This window comes from Pongo pygmaeus, chromosome 9 (genome assembly GCF_028885625.2).
Source record: "Pongo pygmaeus isolate AG05252 chromosome 9, NHGRI_mPonPyg2-v2.0_pri, whole genome shotgun sequence".
Lineage (NCBI taxonomy): Eukaryota > Metazoa > Chordata > Mammalia > Primates > Hominidae > Pongo > Pongo pygmaeus.
The window spans coordinates 90,696,660-90,708,010 of record NC_072382.2 but is presented as its reverse complement, the minus strand read 5'-3'; the positions used below and the strand labels follow the sequence as shown (position 1 = coordinate 90,708,010).

General features: G+C 34.5%; 1 pseudogene; it reads left to right on the top strand.

Moving 5' to 3' along the window:
- The first annotated feature begins 8,486 nt into the window (after positions 1-8,486).
- Positions 8,487-8,631, top strand: LOC129009204 (U2 spliceosomal RNA; annotated as a pseudogene).
- The last annotated feature ends 2,720 nt before the right edge of the window (positions 8,632-11,351 follow it).

Here is an 11,351-nt window from a genome sequence, read left to right as displayed (position 1 = left end):
AAGGCAGTGATCAGTTCTTTGATTCTGTTTTTTGTGTGTGTGTCTGTGTGTGTGTCTGTGTGTCAGTGGAATAACTGAACCATGTGATATGGTATAGCTGTAAGAATTCTTTAGACCCATAAGAACATCTGTTCTTACCAAACAGGAAAAACATGACAAAGGTTTAGGTTTCCATCAAGATCAGAGGTATTTTGACCTATGTAAGAAGATATTTTAAATAATATAAAAGCCAAAGAAAATTAAATCCAGTGATATAACCCTGGGTGGGTTTGCAGAGTTCTGTGGGAAAAAATATTATAGGTGAAATCCAAACTGAAACATGAAATGTACCTGAGCTATAAGATCTGCAAGACCATTTAGTGAGTTGATATGGTGACTACAGATAAGACTGAGTATGTTCTATCACAGTAACAGATATCAGAGTCCCTGGTCAATATCTTAGGTGAATATGCATATTCCAACCATCTAGGGGAGTATCCTCAAAGACTCTGTGGTAACACTGTTGTTTCCTTTGTGGGAAAGCTTACTTTTACCCTTAAAATATTTAAAGTAAACACAGAAATATTTAGGTAATTAAACCCATTGGTTAAAATAAGTTTAAGCTATTTAGTATTGCAAAAATGTGATGCATACTGTTCAAAAGAATATTGACTATTCAATGAAACTTGTTTCTAACGTAAGCTGTATAAATTGAGTAGTTGAGCTCACCTTTTGAGTTTTAAATTCAAAGTACTTATTGTATTTATATGCACTGTGACTGGAATATGGAAAAGAAGTTAAAATCAGGCCAGGCACACTGGCTCACTCCTACAATCCTAGCACTTTGGGAGGCTGAGGTGGGCAGATTGCTTGAGCTCAGGAGTTCCAGACCGGCCTGGGCAGCATGGTGAAACCCTATCTCTACAAAAAATAGAAACATTATCTGGGTGTGGTGGCTTGCGCCTATAGTCTCAGCTACTGGGGAGGCTGAGGTGAGAGGATAGCTCACACCTGGGAGGTTGGAGCTGCAGTAAGCCTGAGTGCAAGCCACCGCACTCCAGCCTGGGTGACAGAGTGAGACCCTGTCTCAAAAAAAAGAAAAAAGAAGTTAAGATTACTCATAATTATAAATTAAATACATTAGACTTACAAGAATTAATTTTAAGTACTTAGAAATGTTTGTTGGACAGACCATTGAAGTACCTAAAATATTAATAGAATACATTTATAAATGTTATTTAAAATGCTTAACAGTATTTAATTAACTATGTAAAATAAGATGAAGACTATGAGATATCCTGTAAGTTATTGTTAAAATTTATTAGATCTCTAAATAGAGTAGGATATGCCAAGACCAGCTCAGTCTGGGAGACCTTAACCCAGCGGCGCTAGAGGAATTAAAGACACACACACAGAAATATAGAGGTGTGAAGTGGGAAATCAGGGGTCTCACAGCCTTCAGAGCTGAGAGCCCCGAACAGAGATTTACCTACATATTTATCAACAGCAAGCCAGTCATTAGCATCGTTTCTATAGATATTCGATTAACTAAAAGTATCCCTTATGGGAAATGAAGGGATGGGCCGAATTAAAGGAATAGGTTGGGCTAGTTAACTGCAGCAGGAGCATATTCTTAAGGCACAGATCGCTCATGCTGTTGTTTGTGGCTTAAGAATGACTTTAAGCGGTTTTCCACCCTGGGCAAGCCAGGTGTTCCTTGCCCTCATTCCTGTAAACTCATAACCTTCCAGCTTGGGCATTAGGACCATTATGAACATGTTACAGTGCTGCAGAGATTTTGTTTATGGCCAGTTTTGGGGCCAGTTTATGGCCAGATTTTGGGGGGCCTGCTCCCAACAAAGATATATATATATATATATATATATATATATAGAGAGAGAGAGAGAGAGAGAGAGAGAGAGAGAGAGAGAGAGAGAATATCAAGAAGCTAAAGAACAGGGTTTTTTTTAAAAAAAATGTAGCTTCAATCAGTTAAATATTGATTATAAAAATTAAAGTAAAACTCTGAAGAGTTTTCTGTATATAAACCTGTCCTCAAGGATATAAAAAAACAGTCAGTGCAGACACTCGGAGAGTTTAACAAAGTTAACTGCTAATTCCTTCATTAACACATTCTCTTCTAGACTGTATGACACCATTGTCCTCTGAAACTGACTGGTGTCCCTTCTCAGTCTCCTTTGCCAGCCCCACCTTTTTTACCAGACCTTTAAATGTTGGAGTGTTCCAGGGCTCTCCCTTTGGCCCTGCTCTTTTCATTCTATAGTGTCTCTTGAGGTGATTTCAAACTCCAAGTACCATCTATATCTGGCCACAACTGGCTAGAGGTTCACCAAACACATTTCCCTATTGTTCTGGGAATACAGCTAGGCCGCATGTCTCAGTCTCCCTTAAAGGTAGGGGTGTTCTCATTATTGTGTAAGAGCTAATAACATATGAGAGGAACTGATGTATGCCCCTTCCCAAGCTTATCACCCCTCCAAAAACCTCCTATACAATTTTCCCCTCTCTTTGTTTACCCTAATGGTTTCTGAAACACACAGAGGCTCTAGCAGAGGTCCTGGAGAATGATACAGCCACAGACAGAAAGAGCCTAGATTACTAAACCATTGCTAGGAGCAATCAATAACACCCAAATAAACTTTATAGCATAAAAGAATAAATTATTTTTTTAACTGAATGGATTGATTTGGTACCGAAGCTGGTGCACTAAACACTTCTGATCTTGATTGAGACCAGCATTTTTTTCATATTTATTGTCTACTTAGACTTCTCCCTTGAGATTCAGCATTAAATATGTAATTACTTAATTGAGGTCTCCAACTGGAAGTCTATTAGCTCAAACTTCACATAGTGAAAGCTAAGTTGCTCTACAACCCACTGCCCAACAAATTTAGTTTGTGCCTCCCCAATACCAACCCAACCTATTGCCAGACTTCCCTCTCTGTCGTACCTGAATAAATGATGAAGCCACTCTTCACAGCAATTCAGGCTAAAATCCCGTCACTCTTGACTATTTTACTCATAACCAGCAGCTACCTCTACATAGTCCTAAAAGGGAAAAAAAAGTAATCTTTTCCTCGTAAACCTTTGCCTTTACTCTTTATTTTTCTCTGCAAAACAAAGTTTAAACTTTTTATCAAGATGTACAAATCTTTGCAAAATCTCATACCAATCTAGTATTGTGATGAAATTCTACCTTGAAAACCTCATGCCCTTGGTCACAGTGAAATGGATGAAGAGTAGATATCTGACTCAGCTTTGGAGAATATTTTTGCTAAGGTGTTGAATTCAAGTTTAAAGTGACTGGAAGCATTACATGAGTGGCTAGCTAGCTTCTACTTCACATATGAAGTGAATAACAAAGAAAACAGGATTAACTAGAAAGCAGAATAAAGCAAGTACCCAGAGAGGAGCAGAAACAATATTAGAAATGGAGCACTCCTTCAATTTATAATCTCCAAGATCTTGATTCCTGCATTTCCTGAGACCCATTGTCACTTCTACATTTTGCTTCTATGAGACATTCTTGTGTCTTTATAATAAGCCCCTACCACCATTAATCCCTCTCTTTTTTGCTTAACTAACTGGAATTGGTTTATTTTATCCACTGTAAAGAATCTTGAATAATTAAGCTTTCCAGACTCATCTCTAATTCACTAGTACTCCCTGATTCCCTCCTGCCATCACATATGAAAACTGGATACACTGAACTTCAAATGGTTTCTAGAATATTGTTGGCTATTTTGTGATATTAGGATTTTTAAAAAAATCTGTCTCATTTGTCTGTGATATTCACTGCCACTTAGCTTTCTGGAAATGTTTTAGTCATGCATTAGGGCTCGTCTCAAATATCACCCTTGCATTGGACTTATTTGGACCTTCTGCAGGAAGATATTTTTATTCTATCTTTTGTGCTGTCATAGTACTCTATCTACCCATCTGTAATGACATGAAGGACATGAAATCATTATTGAAAGATTTTCTTCCTCATTAGACTGACGTAAAGGCAGGAATGATGCCCAATTAATCCTGAATGCCTCAAGTATACTACACAATTTGGCACATAGTTGAATGTCTATTTGTCAAATGAAGGAAGAAATACATGAAAGAAGAAACTGTGCTAGCCCTGCCAATTATTATTTTAGCAGATGATATCTTATTTTAATTGTTTAAGTTTCAAATGATCTTTGTGGTATACTGGCTTATTTGTTTAGGTTATTTCTCAGCACATTCTTTGCATATTTTATTACCCATCAGCAATAAAAGTCAAGAAGGGAAAGAAGGAATTGTAATAATCAGCCCTTCACACCCTTATTTCTCTTCCTTAATATTTCCCCAAGTTTTTATTTTGTTCTCACAATTAAGTCTATACTACTTAGAAAATACGATTAAATCTTCTATGCTCCTGTGGTTAGAAATTTTTCTGGGATGGATTTAAAGTTGAACATCTATTGCAACTTAAAATTTTTGTTAAAGTTGCTCTTTCTTTCTAATGGCAATTATGTTGGGCTAGAGGATAAATAGTTGGAGATAATGGAATTTTCTCTTAGTGTTATTGCTGCCTCGATTCTTCTATATCTTGTAATGGACTCTCTGGAAATTATAATAACAATGAATACTAACTTAATATTTATCAACCACAGAGCCAGGGGCTGAGCCAAGTGTTTTTATATACATTGTCTTATTTACTCCTTTTCTTAGCACTGTGACTGTAGTACTTTCATAATATGTATAACTTTAGAGGTATTTTGAGTTACTAAGAAATAACATGAAAACAAGCTCTTTGCACCTGTAAGATTACTAGCTAGGACGGCTTTGTAAGAGAAAGACCTCTTTACCCTTCAGGAGTAGCAGGAAAAGTATGCTATTCAACAGGATTGGCTTATCCACCTGACTGACGTAATCATATATGAGATGACACTGACATCAGCTTTCTTTCTCCAATTGTTGATAATTTGGTTCCTTATTTCTTGTCCTTTCTCTTGAGTAATTTGACCTGTCCTGTTCCAGTTCTTCCCTTCCAGAGCAGGAAAGTCAAAGGAAAGGAGGAAGTTGTGTAGAAGAAAACAGTTTCAAGAGGCATTCTCCGGAAAGACTGAAACATTATGCTAACCGGTCAAAACATATTTTGAGAAGTTAAATTTGGATTAGAAGTCTCTTTCTATAAATTTTTTTTCAATTTTTAAAAGTTTTCATCTTTAAAAAATGTGTTTTTCAAATTTTATCAAAAAGCTCCATCTTTGTCCTAGCTGAACTCACAGGAAAAGGAATGTTTTCAGATCTCAGATCTGAATAAGCAGGGGAACAGCACATCTCTGAGGGGGCAGGCTGGTAAAGAGGGCCCCATTTGAAAAACTCAGAAACAAGAAAGGATTTTAAGTGGGAACCAGGAGTTTCTCTTCAAAATAATCCTTTACACTCTGTTCATTAAAATATATATATATTTTATATATTTAAATATTACATATTTAAATATAAATTTATTTATTTAAATACATTAATTTAAATAGTATATTTAAATATATTAATTTAAATAGTATATTTAAATATATTAATTTAGATAGTATATTTAAATATATTAATTTAGATAGTATATTTAAATATATTAATTTAGATAGTATATTTAAATATATTAATTTAGATAGTATATTTCAATATATTAATTTAGATAGTATATTTCAATATATTAATTTAAATAGTATATTTAAATAATATATTATTTAAATAGTATATTTAAATATATTGATTTAAATATTATATATTTAAATATATTGATTTAAATATTATATATTTAAATATATTGATTTAAATATTATATATTTAAATATATTGATTTAAATATTATATATTTAAATATATTGATTTAAATATTATATATTTAAATATATTGATTTAAATATTATATTTATATATTGATTTAAATATTATATATTTAAATATATATTATATAAATATATATATTTTAAATATTATATATATAAATTTAAAAAGTAGTCCTTTCAGAAGGTCTAAGGATTTCTCAACTGCTGATAATCACAAGGGAACAAACTGTGTCTCCAGATAGGGAGAAAGTGAGAGTTGCAACATAGTTCCAGACTCCAGAAGAAAAGGGTTCACGTGCCACAGATTGCCAACATATCCTCTGATAACTTAGCTTCTGCTTAGAGTGCTTAGGCCTGTATCGCCTATCTACTATTTTCTCTATTTCTTGGGAAAGCTGTCTGATTCTATCTGTGTTTCTATCTGGATATTTAGCACTTATTGCCATTTTATTATATTATCATATATTATTCAACTGGATTATGCGGTTTAATAGAATGTTGGCCTAGGAATCAGACCAGTGGTTTAATGCACTGAAAATACATAATAATGTTATAATAACTAACAGTTATTGCTTATTTGCTCTGTGTTGGGACTGTGCTTAATGCTTTACATGGAATGTTGAGAATTACTGAAGAGTTCAGTGAGCAACAGACTATGAAGGTAGATCTATGTGATAAAAATTTAGTTTGGTAACAGAATAAAATATGTAAAATGAAGTTATCTGTGGTGTATGTGGGATTTGTCCTTAGACAGAAGTGTAGGAGGGGGCATTTCAGATGAATGTTGCTATTTCTACAAGTCAAGCCAAGTAACTCAATAGAATAAAAATTTGCCATTATTAATTGTTATTACTATTAATTTGCTCAGGCCTGGGCAGCTGTATGTCATACCTTCAGTAAAAAGGAATACCCATAGCCTAGACATTGAAACTAGTATATTTATTGTTCCAGATACTTAACAGAGCTGAGTGATGCCCTTCATTCAGGAGCTCCTGGGGAACACAGTGCTATGTAATAGAGTGAAATGGGAATCAGTGAGAGGAAGAAAAATAACTTCATCAGGAATGTGAATCCAAGATTCTTAAAAGGGCAGAGTACTTTTCTCATTCGTTGTTTCCCTTTTACCTCCATTCAATTAAAGAGACTTGGGGTCATCGATGTTTCTTTTCTCTTCCATTTCATTTTTGACTTAATACACAAATGGAGTATGTTATTGACAGAGGGGCCCCCTTGTGGTCCAGCGTAAACTCCCTCATTCAATCAAAACTCTGCACACCGAAAACCTATATGATTCATAAGCAAGTGGCATAGGGGTTTGCACTAGGTCGTATTTCAACAGGTAGCATACCTCCAATTTATTTGTTTATTTTTCAGTTGCTTACTTTGTATTTGCATTTTCTGGGTAATAGATTCTTGGCAAGAAACAGGTAAGGCTATCATAGCCCAATATATGGAGTTCTATAACTCAGCACTTTAAAGAAAATAGTCCTCAGGACTTTAAAAAAGTTTTAAAAAACATTTTTAAAAAGTTTTTAAAAGGCAAATTAAATAGTTGTTTTTTAAAAAATCTTTTTACCTTTAAAATGCTATTAATTTAAACATGATTATGAACAATAGATTGCTAGTGAAAAATGATGGGGTTCTGGATGAGCCAGATATTGCACAGCTTCCCTTGGGGCAAGTATGGTGATCAATGTGGGTATTGCATGCTGGAGTCATTCAACTTGGTGTCCTAGTCTTGTATATATATATTTAATTTCATATTTAAATTGTACAATTATATTATTTTGACTATAGTCAATCTGTTGTGCTATTAAATACTAGATATTATTTATTCTTTCTATTTTTCGTACCCAGTAACCATCCTCACCTCACCCTCAGAGGCTACACTACCATTTGCAGCCTTTGGTAACTATCCTTCCGCTCTCTATCTCCATGCATTCTATTGTTTTGATTTTTACATCCCACAAATAAATGAGAACATGCAATGTTTGTCTTTCTGTGCCTGGATTATTTCACCTAAAATAAAATGTTTGTCTTTCACCCAAAATAATAAAATATTTGTCTTTCTGTGCCTGGATTATTTCTCCTCAAATAATGACTGCCAGTTCCATTCATGTTGTTGCAAATTTATTCCATATATCTTTACCTTCTGTTCTGGTACCATACCCATCTGTGTTCAAATTTTTTTTGTACTGAAAAGTATATATATACACACACACATATATATATATATATACGTATATATATATATCTCTCTCCAATTCCCTGTGATACTGAGGAAAGACAGCATATATATATACACACACACACACACACATATACACACATATATGCATGTGTATGTCTATATGTATATATACACACATATACATATATACATGTATATGTATATGTGTATATATACACACATATACATGTATATATGTATATGTGTGTGTATATATACACACACATATACATATACATATACAGCTACTGAGTGACAAGTGGTATGGTATAATATCACCTGTCACTCAGTAGCTATCATATATATATATATATATATATATATATATATATATATATATATATAAAAAACAAGGAATAGTTTCCAGGAACCCCAAAGATACTGAAATCTGAGGATGATCAGCTCAAGTCCCTTACATAAAATGGCATAGTTATATTGTTTCTCTGACTTTTGGCTAAGATGAAGTTTAGTATCTGTTCTTATCAGTTTAAAGTGGCATAGTATTTGCATATAGCCTATGCATCCTCTGGTATACATTAAGTAATCTCTAGATTACTCATACTACTTAATACAACTTACATGCTATGTAAATAGTTGTTATAGTATATTTTTTATTTGTATTATTTTTTATTGATGTATTGTTATTTTTTAATGTTAGTTATTTCCAAATGTTTTTAATTCATGGTTGGTTGAATCTGTGAATGCAAAATCCGTGTATACAGAGGGCCAAATGTACACACACACACACACACATTCATAATTTTCAAAGTCCACAGTAAGTATAAAGCAGTGTGTGTTTACCTGCATGTGTATGTGAATTAACTCTGTTCCTGAGGCAGTTTTATTTCCCTCCAATGGGTTCTACTTTATTTCTTAATGTCAAGAAATGGCTTATCTCTATCTGAGTACCTGTACCTCCTTTCTCTGTCTCTCTCTGCTGTCTCTGTCTCTGTCTCTCTCTCTCTATCTTAGTGTTTGTGTGTATGAGAGATCACCATTCTGCCTGCACCACTCAAAATGCAGCTCTCCTAACTAAAAGATTGTATTATTCATGGAGTTCTCAAACGAAAATGTTTCTCCCATTGGACAGAAATGAGGATGCCCTGGCACTTCTCATATAACACCACTTAATATATTCTTTCAATTGCAACTGTTTAGAATTATTATTGATGAATAATTCTAATACCATTTAGTGTCCAATAACATATTAGGGAAACATGATAGTTTATCATATCCTCTCTGTATTCTTGTTCATTTATTTTTCATTCTGTCATACTCTGTACCTTTTTATAGGCCACTTCAGTTTGTTTTTTACTAGAGCTGGAAACACGTTACTTCTATGAACCAGCCAACTTTTTATGTGCTTATTATGGATCAATATACCCCTCTTCTCAATTCACAAGAAATGGCTCCTCTCTATCTGAGATAGAGCAAGTTGAAGTCTTATTCCTCCAGTATTGTACTTTACAATGTGAAGGCCTGGGATAGATTCTCCTCCACAGCCCCCAGAAGGAACCAATCCTACTGACACCTTAATTTTATACTTCTAGCATCTATAACTGTGAAACAATAAATGTTTGTTGTTTTCAGCCACTAAGTTTGAGGTGATTTGTTCTGGCAGTCCTAGGAAACTAATACAGTGCCTCTATTAAAACAATTCATCTTGTTTACTCCAGTTTTTTTTTTTTTGGCGTATCTATTTCAGACTGCACTATGTACTCATCAAGTGAAATGACCTTTCCTGTCATATACTTCACTCTGTGGTATTTGTGTGAGGGACATAAAATGTAAGATATGATACGCTATGTAAGATATGATACCTGCCTTAAAATCCAGTGTTTATTCATCAAATATTTATTGAGTACCTGATGTAATTATGTAACAGCCACTCCTCAGGATACTGGTCATACAACAGTGAGCACAGAGATGATGGTCTCCTCTCTCATGGAGCAAACAGTCTGGAAAATGGTGGGGTGGGGGGACACTAAAAACACAAACAAAAAGAAAATAATTGCGCAAAAATAATTGTCAAGAAGGAGAGAAACATCTGTATGTAAAGAAGAGGAAGCAGCGATCATTCTTGGCCATGGGATGATCTGGAAAGGCTTCTAAAAGGGGCAGTAGATTTTAACAAAGGGCACACAGGAGAGAATATTTCCTTGTGAAGAAGAGAATGGGGAAGGACCCCTGGGTCACTAGTAGTTCATTTGCCTGGAGCATAGAGAAACAGAATAAGTAGAATAATCATGGAAATGATAGTTTTTGGGGGTTTTTTTAAATGCTTACTAAATATCAGCCTTACATTATCTCATTTACCTTCACATTTTTTGACATAGGCTGTTGTCATCCCAATTTACAGATCAGGTTGTTGAGTTTTCCTTAACCATAGCTTTGTACTTATTATTGTACAATACCACCTGTCACTCAGATTTATTCCTAGGGATAACTATAATTTGAAATGAGATCTCTGACTCCACAGGCTCTGTTTTTTTTTCATTCTGTAACAGAAAATTATTCCCTAAAATGCAGAGTCAGAAAGAGAGGTTGCAGGCAGATTTTAGAATACTTCTATTACTAATCAAAGACTATAAAAATATACTTTACAGTAAACAAAGGGGAAAATCAAATGTCTGCAAAGTAGTAAATGATATACATGCTAAAACATTGAAATAGGAAAAAATATTGGGGGAAGTAGGATTCCTTAGCACTTACTGAAGGAAAGATCCAGATAAGAAATGTAAATGTACCAGGCTTGGTGGCTCACACCTGTAATCCCTGCACTTTGGGAGGCTGCGGCTGGTAGATCGCTTGAGGCCAGGAATTTGACACCAGCAGGGCCAAGATGGTGAAATCCCATCTGTACTAAAAATATAAAAATTAGCCAGGCATGGTGGCATGCACCTGTAATCCCAGCTACTCAGGAGGCTGAGGCAGGAGAATAGTTTGAACCTGGGAAGTGGAGGTTGCAGTGAGCCAAGATTGTGCCACTGCACTTCAGCCTGGTGGACAAAGTAAGACTCTGTCTCAAAAACACACACACACACACACACACACACACACACACACACACAAACAAAACAAAAGATGTAAATCCATCATCAGAATAACTTAGTGTGCACAAGAAGCATCTCAGTTGCCTGTTAAAAATTCCTACTTCTTTGTAATGAGAATATTCAAAAATCTCTCTTCAAGGTGGTGGACAAATTACTTCAATTTGATCATTACGCAATGCACCCATTTAAACACATATTGAAACATCAAGTTGTACCCCATAAATATGCACAATTATTATGTGTCAA